The sequence below is a fragment of the Suricata suricatta genome, chromosome 8 (genome assembly GCF_006229205.1).
Source record: "Suricata suricatta isolate VVHF042 chromosome 8, meerkat_22Aug2017_6uvM2_HiC, whole genome shotgun sequence".
NCBI classification, from domain to species: domain Eukaryota; kingdom Metazoa; phylum Chordata; class Mammalia; order Carnivora; family Herpestidae; genus Suricata; species Suricata suricatta.
Genome location: NC_043707.1, coordinates 102,701,086 through 102,713,527, shown reverse-complemented (window position 1 = coordinate 102,713,527; position 12,442 = coordinate 102,701,086). Strand labels below are relative to the sequence as shown.

At 50.7% G+C, this 12,442-nt stretch overlaps 2 long non-coding RNA genes across 2 annotated transcripts; both read left to right on the top strand.

Moving 5' to 3' along the window:
• The first annotated feature begins 2,223 nt into the window (after positions 1 to 2,223).
• LOC115299615 lies at positions 2,224 to 3,316 on the top strand. The gene is made up of 3 exons (XR_003912261.1): positions 2,224 to 2,340; positions 2,700 to 2,712; positions 2,999 to 3,316. It is a non-coding gene; the product is annotated as an uncharacterized LOC115299615 (long non-coding RNA).
• A 204-nt stretch (positions 3,317 to 3,520) lies between these two features.
• Positions 3,521 to 7,217, top strand: LOC115299616. The gene is made up of 3 exons (XR_003912262.1): positions 3,521 to 3,593; positions 3,825 to 3,910; positions 5,769 to 7,217. It is a non-coding gene; the product is annotated as an uncharacterized LOC115299616 (long non-coding RNA).
• The last annotated feature ends 5,225 nt before the right edge of the window (positions 7,218 to 12,442 follow it).

Below are 12,442 nucleotides of genomic sequence, written 5' to 3'. Positions count from 1 at the left end.
CGCCGCCGCCGCCACCGACGCCACCGACGCCACGGGCGGCCCTGTCGCGGTCGCCGCCGCCGCCGCTGCGCCGGGCACGTTAGGCAGCTCGGAGCGCAGCTCCATGGCGGGACCTGCGTAGAAGACGGTGGGAAGAAGGAAGAGACCTGCGGTGAGAAGCGCACGGTGTGCCAAGGTACAGCGTACCCACGAGGAAATCAGGCTTAGCAAGGGAAATTTCGGTCGCGGAAGTTTGGCCAGTGGTTGCCAAATTGCTGGGAGGAGGTGCCTTCGGATCCTCCTTGTAAGGCTGAACTCCCCCACCCCACCCCCACCAGGGCTCTTCTTCTTATATCTGATTTATGCGCTGGGTCTAAGATTTCGTTTGACTCAGTGGTTCCTCTGGAAAATAAAAATAAAGACACTTAAAGTTTGAAAAGTTACTGGTTCAGGTGGATATAACGAGGGTATGAAAAGTAAAATACTATCTCCCCAAAGTTTAGCTTAATTGGAGTGAGACAGGTAGAGAGAAATGATTGATGGGACTCAGGCTAGAGAGAAAATTTTGATCCAACAGTTAGACTGATACCAAGAACAAAACAGGAAAACCGAGGCGAAATGCTCAGTTTTGTGAAAAGATGAAAAGGAGAAAGCTATCAAAGCATATAAAGTATGGAGTTCAGCTGGCTGGATATGAAGGTTTTGGTGGGAGCAGGAGAGTTAGAAAAATCAGGAACAGAAAGAACAGCTCGAGGAAATAGAATGAAGATAGCAAAACAAATATTTTAGGAGCAAAGTTAGGCGGGGGCGGGGGGGGGCAGGGACCCATGGAAATGTGGGGGCTACAAGTTTCATGATGCGGGGCCTCCAGAGAGTGGGAGACAAAAATGAGTGCGGAAATGACTTTAGGAGGTGCGGGGAGGATTAAAGAGAAAATTAAGCCGAAGAAACTTTGGAAAAGCAAACCCAGCCTAAGGTTAGCTTGAGGGTTGAGGAAAACAACAACAAAACAACAGCTGATATGGGTGTCTGGGTCCCAGGGTTCTCGCAGGAGAGAAAGGTGTGTGGGAGAGGGAAAAACAAACAAACCCTTCAGGCAAAGATTGTGGTGGGGGTGGAGTAAAACCTGTGGCATAATTTTTAGTCTTGTAGCCTGAGAGAGTAGTTGAGAAGGAAAAAGTTATCTTGCGAAAAGTTAGGTATTATAGAAGGGTGACCCTTCCCCTGACCATCTCACACTGCCTTCTCCTTCCCTCCAGTTTAGGGACAGAATCGTCAGACACATTCTCCCCATCCTGGGATCCCTACAGGACCCTACTCCAGTGCAGATTCTCGAGTTCTGGTCTCGGAACTGGGTTCCTGGGACTTGTATAGCCCAGGAGACAGCACCGAGGCAGGGGAGTCGCCTCTGGACTGGCTATAGGCTAACAACGGAGTCTCACCTGCGCTGCGGCCCCAGAAGGCCCAAGCAGGCCTAGCCCCGAGCTTCCGCCCTGTCTCTTCTGGGTCCCGGGATTCCGGGTTCCCGCCAGAGCCCGGGACCGAATCCTCGTGTCTCCACCCCAGTATCCTAGATCCCTTCCCTTTCTGAGCGGCCTCTTCCCTCAGGCTCCTGGAGCCTCTAAGTCCCTAAGGCCGGCGTGGCCCGGGCCTCGGTCAACAGGGCCAGTAGACCAGGCCACCTCCCCTGCCCTCCCTGCGTCCCTCAACTACCTGCCTTGGGCTCAGGATCCTCCTCCTCCGCTGGCGCTTCTCGCACCTCCCAGCTCCGCTCGCGATGCAGGCGCTCTTGGCCTCTTCCCCTTGCCCCCTGGTCCCTTATCTGACCACGTCACCCTCCTTCGGTCACCATGTCCGAACTTCCGGACCCCCTCAGAACGCTGCGCAGTCCAACCCTTCCGTCGGAAATCCGAGTTGGGGAACCGGTTAGGGACCGGCTGCCTGTAATGCGCGCGACCCGGCCCTCGCCTCTCGGCGTCCCCTCGCGGAGCGCGCGGGACGCTGCGCAACAGCCGCGCCCCAGTTGCCCGGCGCTGCCAGACTCTCAATGAGCCGCTCGCCCGCTCTATTGTTGCTCCTTAGGGCTCCATTAGACAGAATTGGACAACAATGTGGCGCCTGCCATTGGCCAGGGGAGGCAGACAGCGCTCTGATTGGCCGGGCCCGCGCCCGGGGAGCCCCGCATTCTACAGTGTCCGAAAGATTCGAAACTCCAAAAGCTCCACAGAGTGCCTCCGGGAGGGGAGGGGCGCGCCGGGGAAGGAGTGGAAAAGAGTAGGCTAGGAGGAGCGTTGAAAATATCGTGACAAGTCGTTTCCGTGCGCCCGAGAGCGTGTGAATTGCGCCTAATTACCGTGTCCGGTGCGCCTCTACGTAGCCGTGTTTGTAACCCCTCGGCTTCTAGGACGCGGGCTTCGCTGTGCGGCTCTCAGAGGCCCGGGGCGCTTGGCAAGGCCGAGTTTCCCAAGTGGCCCTGGTGGCCGGGGGCGGGATAGGGGCAGGTGACAATTCAATTACCGCGGTCGGGGTGGGGTGGAACGGGGACGCGGGGGTGGGGAAGGGAGAGGGCATATAGCATAAATGCCAAGACGATTTTTCCTGCCTCCTTCCGGCTCTTCGCCCAAGTCCAATGCGTTTGGAGTAGTTGGGAGCTGTTTTGTGTTTTCCTCCCGACGCCTTTAAAACACAGGTCCTTTATTTTAAAATTCCTGATACGATAGGCATCAAAGAAGGGTAAGTATGTTTTATGAGGATTTTTGTTGTTAAAGAGGAGGCGAGGCGGGAGAGAATTGAGATTATGCTTCCCGTCGGAGCCCTCCAGGTCCCTTGCCCTCCGCGTCTTTGCTCTCCCAATCCCTAATTCCATTCTTCTGCCCCTTCTTGCTCTTTCCTCACTTCTGCAGCATCTTGATTTCCTTTAAGTGGTGGTGGGATTCTTTTTGTCACTGTTGTTTCAAATTAACAAAAAGTTTAATTTCTTTTTAAACGAAAGTAAAACGTGCCATCTCTGTCTCCCCAGATCCTCTTGAATGTAGGACGCACATCCTTCTATCCGTCCTTCTGGCCAGCCGGAGACAAGTCGCCACGGACTCCCAGGAGTAATTTTAACTTTCACCTTCCACTCCGTACTGACGTCATGGCCCTGAGGAACAGCTCGATCTGCAGAGTAGGTAACAGGTTTTGGATTTTGTTTCCCTTTTGAATGGCAACATCTGGAATTAATGCCGTGGTTTCCGGGCAGGAGCACCTTGGGTTTCTCTGTGACTGTGCCCTTTCTTTCTGTCTTTTCCTCAGTCCAATGTTCTCTCTCATTTTTACTCTCCATTTTTCTCTTTCCTTCAGAGTAAAGAAATTTTGTTTAATTAATAGAAAAAACAAGTTTTCGCGTCGTTCTCTCTCCGTTCCCAACCATGGGTTTCTGTGATGTTCTTTAGAACTTCCAGGGCCACGGGATTCTGGCCAGCTGCCTGGGGCATGGAGGTACTGGGCTTGTAGACCTAGCCCTGGGGCATCAGAAGGCAACCCTTTCCACCTGGCACAACTGGTGGGCTGTGCCCCACCAGCCCAACCTCTCAGACGCTGGGAGCTGGTGCCTGGAGAGGGAGGCACAAAAGGTGGGGCCCCACCTCAGTTTGAGGAGCCTCAAGGTAGAGAGGGAGGGTTCCTCTGGGATGCGGTCCTGTCCGGGATGGCCAGCCTGAGGGAGGGAGGGGGAGAGGAAAGAAGGTGGTGTGCAGAAGAGCAGGGCAGAGAGCTTCCAGAAAGCTGACCAGGCCCGCAAACAAGTGCCCTCCCATCCTGACAGAATCAGTGATGATAAAATAAACCAGGCCCTTTGCTCCTAGCAAATTCCACTCGCTGGAGCCTGGGAATGTGTTTGGGAGAGAGCAAGGGGTCAGCTCCACATCCATCGTGTCCCGCACGGAGTGAGGTAAGGGAGTGATTCTGGGATACTATGTCCTGTGGCAGCCTAAGCCCCAGACCCCACCTTAGAACACCTTGAGGTTTTAAGGTTAAGGAAATGTCTCTGCTAACTTCACTCTGGCAGGAGGATGTGTGGGAGAGAGAGAGAGGACTGCAGCTGAAGCCTGCACTGGGGTGTCTGGTGCCTTCTCCCAGCTGTCGTGGACAGAGTTTTTCAGAAATGATTTTAAACCCTAAATGAACTGAACTATAGGAACACACTTAGCTTTTGGAGGGTGGTGGCCCAGATACTCCTCTTTTTGTTTGAAGCCAGGCTGCTGTGTCCTCAACTTCAGTTGAGTGAACCTGGAGGAGCCAAGGGTCCAGACACAAGGACTTGGGAATCCCAAGTGTGTGTGGCACCTCATTTCCTTACGAGGCAGAGTCCACATCCTGGAACCCCACCCAACCAGAGGGAATCTGCTCACATGTAGAGCAGCCTCTTCTTTCCTTGCATTCACCACTCAACAGGTCTAGGACCTACAGCCTTTATTCGGTTCACTGAGACTTGGGGTGCTCATGTGAATGAATGTGTCATGGATGGAGGGAGGCAGAGTAACCATCTTGGATGGAGGTTACTGCCTCATACCTCCACAGGCCACCCTGGGGTTAGTCCTGATTTGGAGTGAAGTCCCCAAGGGAGCAGCTGTGAGGGCTGTGGCTCCCCTAGCCACCAGTGGTGCCCAGATTGAGGCAGCAGGGTCTACCTTGTACACACAGCACAGGGTGGCTTCACACCTGGACATATATCTTACACGTGCAACCTCATTCTGTGAAAGTCTTGGATATACCCTCACATCTGCATGCAGTGACCACCCACAGGGGGCACTCACCTCTGAAGCTGCCTTCCCATCCAATAGGACCCCTTCAGAAAATGATTGAATTCACAGCGATCATAATCATGCCCTCATCCTAGGATATCTACTTTGTACTTGACCTAATACCCAGATGTCCAGAGACTCCCTGGTCAGTGACTGAACACCTAGACAGAAGCGCATATGCTCACACACGAGCCCTCAGCTAGTCCATGGCCCAACACTATACCAGGGCCCTGAAGTTGGACCCTGCACGGAGAAAAACCAGACCACTGGGAGGAATGAGGCGGCTGAGGACATCCTCACACAATTAGGCACATACATACTCCCTCACGCACCTCCTTTAGCTCAGAATCATTTGCTGCACTGGCGCCTGGGGGTCCCGGGTGAGCTCTTCCAGCCAGGAAAATCCACCTCCACCCGTGTTCGCTGCTGGCCCCGTCCCCCAGGACCCCGCCCGCGAAGGGGTGGGGTTCAAAGGGATGGCCCTAGTTGAGACCCAGGGTGAGGCTGGAGTTGGGGGTGAGGGTGTGGAGGGGGCTGGAGGTGCGGCGTGGTGGCGCTGAGTAGGAGCAGGGCCGGGGGCGCTGATGGGGGACCCGGGAGGCATTGACTTTTGCGCTGTTTGCCCGCGGCCTCGGAGCAAGCAGACGCCATCTGTTTGCCGGCTGCGGCGCGTCCCGTTTAATTACCCTCCCGGCAGCCTAATAGAGATGATATTAAACTAAATCTTTCTGACATTAAAAGTAATTATCCCCAAACCAGTGGCTCCGGGACGAAATCGCCCCTCCCGTCCCCAGTCCTCCCCTGGCCGCTCCAGATTCCATTAGTTTGGCTGAAACTCTATCGGGAAGGGGGCGCGGAGAAAAGGGGGAAGGTGCCTTTGGGAGAAGGAATCTACGCGGGCCGCCCCATACACGCTGTTACCCCGCACAACCACAGACGCACGAACACGCGTGCGGAGACACTCACATCTGTACACACACAGACCACGACAATATTTTCCTCCAGATCAACTCTCGCCATGTTAATTAACTCTCAGCCGCGTGCACCCCTGGGTGGACAGAGAAGCGCAGCCTGGTTTGCTGTTCCCGACCCCGAGCCCGCTACAATGGCCTTTTTACGGGGTCAAAGCCACGGATCAGGCCTAAACCAGGGCCAGGGACCCAGGCACAGTTCTGCAACCAGAAAGAACCTCTTCCAACGTGGCCCTTGACTTCTCAGGCGCTCTTCCTGTGAGGGGCCCTTCGCCTCGACATTCCCCTACGGTGCCTTAATTTCCGCCTGAGTCTTCGAGGCAAGTTCTATTATTCCACTCGACAGGTGAGAAAACAGACTCAGGGAAGTGAGGTGACTGCCCCCCCCCCCCCATCTCACAAGCAGTACGGGGACAAAACAGAATTTGAACTCAGGAGACCAGAGACCCCAACCCAAGGCCCAAGTTAAGCACGGTTCCAGGCACGGCCTCAGGGTGGGCGCGGCGGATGGAATTCTGGCCCGAGGCCCCTCTCCTCGCCCTCGGCCCCGGGGGCCCGCGGGAGCCTCTGGGGCTCCGTCTCTCCCCAGGCCTTCGACTCCCCAGCGGAGGAGTGGGCCAGGGAGCCACATGAAGGCGAAGCAGCGAGGGCACCGGAGTGGAAAGCGCGGCGAGAACACTCAGCGCAGAGCCCCTTCGCCCGGCCAGCCGCAGCCCTCCTTTGGATCAAACCTGGGTGTCTGTAGGGTGCGTGCCGGAGCGGCGGCCGCCCAGGGTCGCCAGGCTGTCTCCGCAGCTTTCTGGCTGGGTGCAGCTGAGCCAGGGACCAACACGCGAAGAGTACTGTTCATTGCCCAACGATTTGCTTTAATTTTTGAGCGCCTAATATGCACTGCTACCCTGATAAACTCTTAATGTGCGTTGTGTTGCTTCGTACCCAGTCCTTGGGGGAAAGTGTGACGTTCTACGTTTTAGAGACAAGACCGCCGAGGTTCAACGAGGCCGGGAGTTCAACTTGCCCGCGGTCACAGTGCTGCTGAACGTCCAGGAAGATGGGAACCTAGATCCCATTCCCACTCAGGTTTTTAAATTCTTACCTTCAGTTCCAGTTGTGTAGGGTCAGACCTAGAGGCTTTCGTTCAGTTCGATTCCCTTTACTTGAGCGATCATTCACAGAAACTCAAGAGAACGGGTCTTTCATTAATTTCATTCATGTTGAGCACCTAGTAAATGCTAGGCCCTGGGGCCCGAAGACAAATCAATTGTGATGGACCCTTAAAGTGTTCACTGACCAACTAGGGACACAGTCACCCATCAATGACCTTACGGTGAGAAACAGGGTGTTTAAGGGGGAGTGAGGAAAGGAGGGTCAAGGGAGACTTCCTGAAGAAGGGAATCCCTGAGGTGAAACATTAAATTTCCCAAATGGAAACATTGTTATTGCTTGTTCTGATAAAACATTATAAAGCATTTTAGACAATTCAGCAAAGTAAATTTGGAATTCCTTTTCTGTGTACTTTCCTTTACAAAAATATACTTTTTACTTGTTTTATATGCAAATATGATAAACAGTTTTCATATCAATATATCTACATAGCCTTAAAAATGCTTAATATTTCAGTGTGTGGATGTACCTTACTTTATTTAGCCAGTTTCCTTTTGAGGAATTTTGTTTGTTTCCAATTTTTGCTACAATAAACATTACTACAATGAACATTCTTTGTGAATTTGCCTAATTATTTCCTTAGGATAAATTCCTAGAAATAAGATTGATTGGTCAGAGGCTTTTTTTTTTTTTTTCTTTCCTAAGGCTTTTGATAGCTAGTTGTCAAATAGCCCCCAGGAAAGGTTGTGTCTACGAACACACTCAACAGTAGTGCATCTTGCTGATCTTTTTAATCTTTGCCAATTCAGGCAGGAAAAAAAAGAATCTTTTGTCATTGTAATTTGCATTTCCTTAGTTATTTCTTAGTTTTTCTTTGTTAGTAACTCATGGTTTTTAAACTGTGTATATTCTTTGCTTATTTTTCTCTCATTGAGCTTCTCCATTCCTTAATTTGCAGTGGCTGTTTATATATTAAAGACAGTAGCATCCTCTTATCTGTAACATGCTGCATTTCTCCTTTTTTGTTTTATCCAGTTTTGTTGTTATACTGAAGTTTAAAACGTTTTTTTATGCAGCCAGATCTGTCATTTTTTCTTTATAGATCTTTCTTTTTATAGTTGCTTAAGCAAGGATTTTTCAAATCCAACTTTCCAAAGCATTCACTTATAGTTTATATTAGTCCCTTTTCATGATTTACATTTATATCTTTAGTTCATTTTAAATTAATTTTGGTGGAAACTGTGAAGCACGTTTGTAACTTAAGACGCCCTCCCCCCCAAATGTTAGCCAGTTATCACAGCATTACTTAATGGTCCCTTTCCCATTCTACACTGACCGCATGTTATATACTGAATTCTCAGATGGCCTTGGGTCATTTCAGCACTTTTTTCTTGTAAGGAGCTATTTACTTTTGCACCAGCCTCACTAAAAAAATTATTGTAGTTCTGTAATGTTTGGAGGGCAAGCACCTTTCTGATTCCTGATTCTTCTTTTTCAAATTCTCTTGCCAATTTTGAAAAGATATTCTCCTGAATAAATATTTTTAGAATTTTTAAAGCTGGCTCCAAAGGGAAAGTAAAAATTTAAAAACCTTTTGGAAATTTTATTTAACTTCCTTTAGACTTTAATTCGAGGGAGATTATTATACATCTTCACAATATAAGATATTTCCATCTTGGACACAGTGTGACTTTCATTTATTCACGACTTTTATGTCCCCTTGTAAATGTTATTTTGTTCCTATAGTTTTTAAAGCACGTTCTTTAGTATTTTATGTATCTATTGTGAACAGAATCGGTTCACCCATTGCAGCGCCTAACTGGTTATGACAGGAGCGTAAGAAAGTTACTGATTGTAGTATGTTTATATTGAGACCGCTCTCCTTTCTGACCCATTTCTCACAGTTTCCCGTCACTGAGTTTGGAAGGACCTGGAACTGACTAAGCTGAGGGAGGGAGGGGCAATTCTAACGCACAGGAAACGGTGCAAGGGCCCGGCGATTTGTAGGCTTTCCTAGGGTTTGAAGACGGTGTGCACCTGCAGGGTGGTCTTTTTTGGACCTTCCTTCTCATGGTCTCCTTCTTGCAAGAGGGCCTTTGGAAACAGCCATTCCAGGAATCAGCCCCGGGACTGACTGTCCATCCAGACTCGGAGCCTTCGCCGCGCTGTGTGACCGTGGGCGAGTCGCCTCCCCGCTGGAATCGGATTGTTCGGAGAAGAGTAGCCGCCAGGTCATCGCAAGTGGGGAGAGAAGAATGCGAAGATGAAGGGCAAAGGGCTAGGCTCTTGGGCCGGATTAGCTGCGGTTTGAGTGCCGATCCCTCCTCGGAAGTGCGTCGGGGGTCCGCAGCCGCACACTTGCAGCCTGTAACCCCCAGGTCACCGACCAAAATGAAGATACGAGGGGAAGGGGGGTAGGAGGGAGAGACCGAATCCATCCGCCCAGGCCGCACACTCACAGACGTACACTCACACAGGCGCGTTTGGCTTCTTTCCCTCAAAGAGTTCTACTCTGACTTCCACCCTCCCCTCGCCCTCCTAACCTCTCCCCACAACCCTGTCCCATTTCCTGCTGGGACTGCGCAGTCTCCTTCCAGACTGTGTAAGGTGGGTGAGTTCCAAGCTGCATGACTGGCTCCGGGCCCGATACTGGTTGGGCCAGAGCCCAACATGTTAACTCTCTTTCCTCGCGGGTCCCGTGTCGGGGTGAGGAAGCTGGCTGACAAGTAGGTGGCTTTTCCTTCCCCAATCCCCCCTCCCCCCATGGGTTGAGACTCCAGGCTTCCAGTGGCGCGGATGCGCAGATGCCTCCTCCCGGTGCTTCAGCCCAGGCCACACAGTTACCTGGAACACTTCTACTCACTGTTGAGGACCCAGCCCTCAGGGTGCCCCACTGTTGTCAGAGGCACAATAGACACAAGCCAACCCTGCAAGCTCTCTAAGTGCCTCTGCATTTTCCCCTCTCTGAAGCCTCAGAGCCACCCATCTACACCCCCGATTCATATCAGAGGAAACTGAGGCATGGAGAGGAAGTAACTTCCCAGAGTCATACACCTAGGCGGGGGAGGGATGAGAACTGTTCTTTGCACCTGTAGAAGAGACTGGTGAGAATAGGAGGTCAAGGCCACTTTCCCCACCCCTAGTTCTCAGAACTGACCCCCTAGGGATAGGTTTGGAGGAGTGGATGACTGCAGCCCTTCCTTTGGTGTTGGGAGCCTCTGTTTTGGGGGGTCTTCTTTGCTTTGGAGCATGTACACCCCCTTTCACCCCTCAGGACTGACCACACTCTGCTTTCACTGCTGGTGAAGAGTCTGGCAGCACCCTTCAGTATCCTTAGCACCTTTGGGCAGAGGGCCTGGCTGAACATGGCTGCCAGTATGGAATCTGACCGTGCGCTGGAGTCCTGCATTTGTCACATCCTCCCTATGGAAGATGGAAGTAAAAAGAACGGTTTCATGGGGTTACTGTGAGGATTCAATAACAATTCATGGAAAGCCTTCTCGGTGTCTGACATGTAGTAAACATATACACATGTTTACATGCAGTAAACCCTCAAAGTATATTGGGTATTATTTGTTGCTGAATTAACAATTCTTCTCTTTGCCTTCACTCCAGAGGGGAAAACTGTTCCCTTCTCAGTACCCTTTTGCTTCCATTAGAAAAAGGACTGGGGACTTGGGAGCTGATGACAGGTGACTTCTGGTGGTGAATCATAATCTGAAAACTCCCTCCAGAATCAGAATTCTGATGGAGTGTCATGGTTTATAGACCTTCTGGCAGGCCTGGGGTGCTCAAGGTCCCAGAGGGACTCTGGGCCATCTCCTTCACTAGGTCACCTTGTCTCCCCTACCCACCACCCTCTCCAGGGCTCCATTAACAAGAACATGATTGCTATAAAGCACAAAATGACACTGCACCAGTAAGAAAGGAGCAGCACATGGGGCGCCTGGGTGGCTCAGTTGGTTGAGCGGCCGACTTCGGCTCAGGTCATGATCTCCTGGCTCGTGAGTTTGAGCTCCATGTTGGGCTCTGTGCTGACAGCTCAGAGCCTGGAGCCTGCTGTGGATTCTGTGTCTCCCTCTCTCTCTGCCCCTCCCCTGCTCGTGCTCTGTTTCTCAAAAATAAACGTTAAAAAAAAAAAAAAAAAAAAGGAGCAGCACAGCCCAGAGCCTACCCCCAGCTTCTGGAAGCACCCCCACCTGTCTCTTCACAGAGCCTCCACTATGTTGGGCACAACATAGTCCTTTGGGTCTTTGTGGGGCTCTGCAAAGGCAGGGTATGGGGTCTTTCCCCCCATGGCACAGTACCACTTTTATGCCAGAGAACATGGTCTTTCCCTTGTGTCCATGACCTCCCAGAGCATGTAAAAAATTCATAAAATGCACATCGCTTTTTATATCAAGAACCTGAGACATGTAGGTGATTTTGCACAAGCTAGTTCCTCACTGATGCTTAATGTGGTTGAAGGCATGCCAGAACAGAGACTTGCTCAAGTCATTTCACTACTCTGGGCCTCAGTTTCTCCATCTGCAGAATGAGGAAAGGTAGTCCTGCTGTATCTGGAAATGCTCTGAAATGAGAAAAGGACTATGCAGACCCAGGCAGGAAGATGATAATTGCTATGTGGGATGCTCCATCAGGCTGAGACCTTGGCACTCTCATTTAGAAATATAGAGAAGTTCCTGACCTCCACACCTGATTTTCTTTACATGTGTTTCCACTAGAATCCCCAAAACATAGAAAACGGTTTCAGGAAGACTCTCCTTGTTGCCAACTCTTTAGAAAAATATCATGCAAATGTTACCAATGTGTGCCCAAGTAAGGCAGATAACATTTCCAGGGCCCTGGATTCCTGAGCCCAGAGGAGCAGTCTCCATTTTGATTCTGTAGGATGCCTACCTTGTCTAACTCTGGTATCTCAGATCATTAGGCTTGGGCAATGCCAGAATGGACTCTGGCCACAGCTCCTAGGTGGGGTTCATCTCTCCCACAAGCCTATCCAACTGCTCAGGCTGGGGGCCTCCTCTGGGTCCCCATGGCTCCTGGAACTTCTCTAACATTGACCACAGTGCCCTGAAATTGGTGGCCTCATCCCAGCCTGGAAATTCTGAGCCAAGGGTAGAGGCTGAAAATCCAGTGTTTTTACCAAAAAAAACCTAAATGATGAATAGATGAGTCAAAACCGACCCCATCTCCATAAAACAAAGGGCACTTAAGTAATACTTCCATTAAATGCAGATCTAATGAAAATGCATGATGAAAAAAAAGATTTGCTTTGGACATAGGGTATATAATATAGTAGTTATAAGACTTTGGGCAACTGATTTAACCTAAGCCTCAGTTTATCAATGTTTGAAACAGGGATAGTATGTTCCATCTCACAGGGTAGTTTTGTAGTTCATTCATTCATATAACATTTACTGTCTGTGCCCTTTGCCCAGTGGGGCAGACAGACCTGTGATGGTCCATAAGGGAGACTTCTGTGCACTTAATCATATTAATCTGATAAGTGCTCTGCTACGGGCAAGCACGGTTAGGATTAGAGAGGCCCCTCACTTGTCCTGGGGATTCCATGAGGCTTTCTGGAGAAGGAGCGGTGATAGT